The following is a 2,714-nucleotide window of genomic DNA, read 5'->3' as shown; positions in this document are numbered from 1 at the left end:
GTTCTGACCACGGCTTATATGGGTGATTGTACACGACACACAAAATGACCCCAGAGATATGGCTGAAGCTCATCAAGGCTTTACATGATAACGACTTACTGTCATGAAAATGAATTTATATTCAATAATTTGACTTTTTACCATAAAGTAGGAAGGGATAAATTGTAAGATTCCCCATGATTTATAAACAAAGAAAGGTGTTCTCATATTTATATATATTTTATATTAACACCTTAACTTTTATCAGAATTAAGAACATCACGTCATTTGTCATGGTAGACAACAACGGAATGGGGCCTTCGTCTGTGGTAGCATTATTTAGTCGAGATAAGCTAAATTCGTTGAACTTCGTTCTGTTTGTAAAGGTGATACTTAACACGATTATACAAGGGTGATTCTGTACATACAGCCAGTCCACTTAACACGATTATACAAGGGTGATTCTGTATATACAGCCAGTCCACTTAACATGATTGTACGAGGTTGATTCTGTATATACAGCCAGTCCACTTAACATGATTGTACGAGGTTGATTCTGTATATACAGCCAGTCCACTTAACATGATTGTACAAGGGTGATTCTGTACATACAGCCAGTCCACTTAACATGATTGTACGAGGTTGATTCTGTACATACAGCCAGTCCACTTAACATGATTGTACTAGGTTGATTCTGTATATACAGCCAGTCCACTTAACATGATTGTACGAGGTTGATTCTGTACATACAGCCAGTCCACTTAACATGATTGTACAAGGATGATTCTGTACTGTTGGTTTATTTGGTTTATTCGGAGTACCCGAAAAAACACCGGCCTCAGTCAGTACCTGGCAACAGTCCAACGTAGGTTTCGAACTCGCAACACAGAGGTGGAGGGCTAGTGATAAAGTGTCGGGACACCTTAACCGCTCGGTCACAGCGGCCACCGTTGATTATGTACATACAGCCAGTCCACTTAACATGATTGTAAATGGGCGATTCTGTACATACAGCCAGTCTCCTTAACATGATTGTACAAGGGTGATTATGTACATACAGTAGGTCTACTTAACATGATTGTACAAGGGTGATTATGTACATACAGTCAGTCTCCTTCACATGATTGTACAGGGGTGATTCTGTACATACAGTCAGTCTCCTTCACATGATTGTACAAGGGTGATTCTGTACATACAGTCAGTCTCCTTCACATGATTGTACAGGGGTGAGTCTGTACATACAGTCAGTCTACTTAACATGATTGTACAGGGGTGATTATGTACATACAGTCGGTGTACTTAACATGATTGTACAGGGGTGATTCTGTACAAACATCCAGTCTCCTTCACATGATTGTACAAGGGTGATTCTGTACATACAGTCGGTCTACTTAACATGATTGTACAAGGGTGATTCTGTACAAACATCCAGTCTCCTTCACATGATTGTACAGGGGTGATTCTGTACATACAGTCAGTCTCCTTCACATGATTGTACAAGGGTGATTCTGTACAAACATCCAGTTTCCTTCACATGATTGTACAGGGGTGATTCTGTACAAACATCCAGTCTCCTTCACATGATTGTACAGGGGTGATTCTGTACATACATCCAGTCTCCTTCACATGATTGTACAGGGGTGATTCTGTACATACAGTCAGTCTCCTTCACATGATTGTACAGGGGTGATTCTGTACATACAGTCAGTCTCCTTCACATGATTGTACAAGGGTGATTCTGTACATACAGTCAGTCTCCTTCACATGATTGTACAGGGGTGATTCTGTACAAACAGTCAGTCTCCTTCACATGATTGTACAGGGGTGATTCTGTACATACAGTCAGTCTCCTTCACATGATTGTACAGGGGTGATTCTGTACATACAGTCAGTCTCCTTCACATGATTGTACAAGGGTGATTCTGTACAAACATCCAGTCTCCTTCACATGATTGTACAAGGGTGATTCTGTACATACAGTCAGTCTCCTTCACATGATTGTACAGGGGTGATTCTGTACATACAGTCAGTCTCCTTCACATGATTGTACAGGGGTGATTCTGTACAAACATCCAGTCTCCTTCACATGATTGTACAAGGGTGATTCTGTACAAACATCCAGTCTCCTTCACATGATTGTACAAGGGTGATTCTGTACAAACATCCAGTCTCCTTCACATGATTGTACAAGGGTGATTCTGTACATACAGTCAGTCTCCTTCACATGATTGTACAGGGGTGATTCTGTACATACAGTCAGTCTCCTTCACATGATTGTACAGGGGTGATTCTGTACAAACATCCAGTCTCCTTCACATGATTGTACAAGGGTGATTCTGTACATACAGTCGGTCTACTTAACATGATTGTACAAGGATGATTCTGTACAAACATCCAGTCTCCTTCACATGATTGTACAAGGGTGATTCTGTACATACAGTCGGTCTACTTAACATGATTGTACAAGGATGATTATGTACAAACAGTCAGTCTCCTTCACATGATTGTACAAGGATGAGTCTGTACAAACATCCAGTCTCCTTCACATGATTGTACAGGGGTGATTCTGTACAAACATCCAGTCTCCTTCACATGATTGTACAGGGGTGATTCTGTACAAACATCCAGTCTCCTTCACATGATTGTACAGGGGTGATTCTGTACAAACATCCAGTCTCCTTCACATGATTGTACAAGGGTGATTCTGTACAAACATCCAGTCTCCTTCACATGAT

Source organism: Pecten maximus, chromosome 1, assembly GCF_902652985.1.
Source record: "Pecten maximus chromosome 1, xPecMax1.1, whole genome shotgun sequence".
NCBI lineage: Eukaryota > Metazoa > Mollusca > Bivalvia > Pectinida > Pectinidae > Pecten > Pecten maximus.
This window is presented reverse-complemented; position numbering follows the sequence as displayed.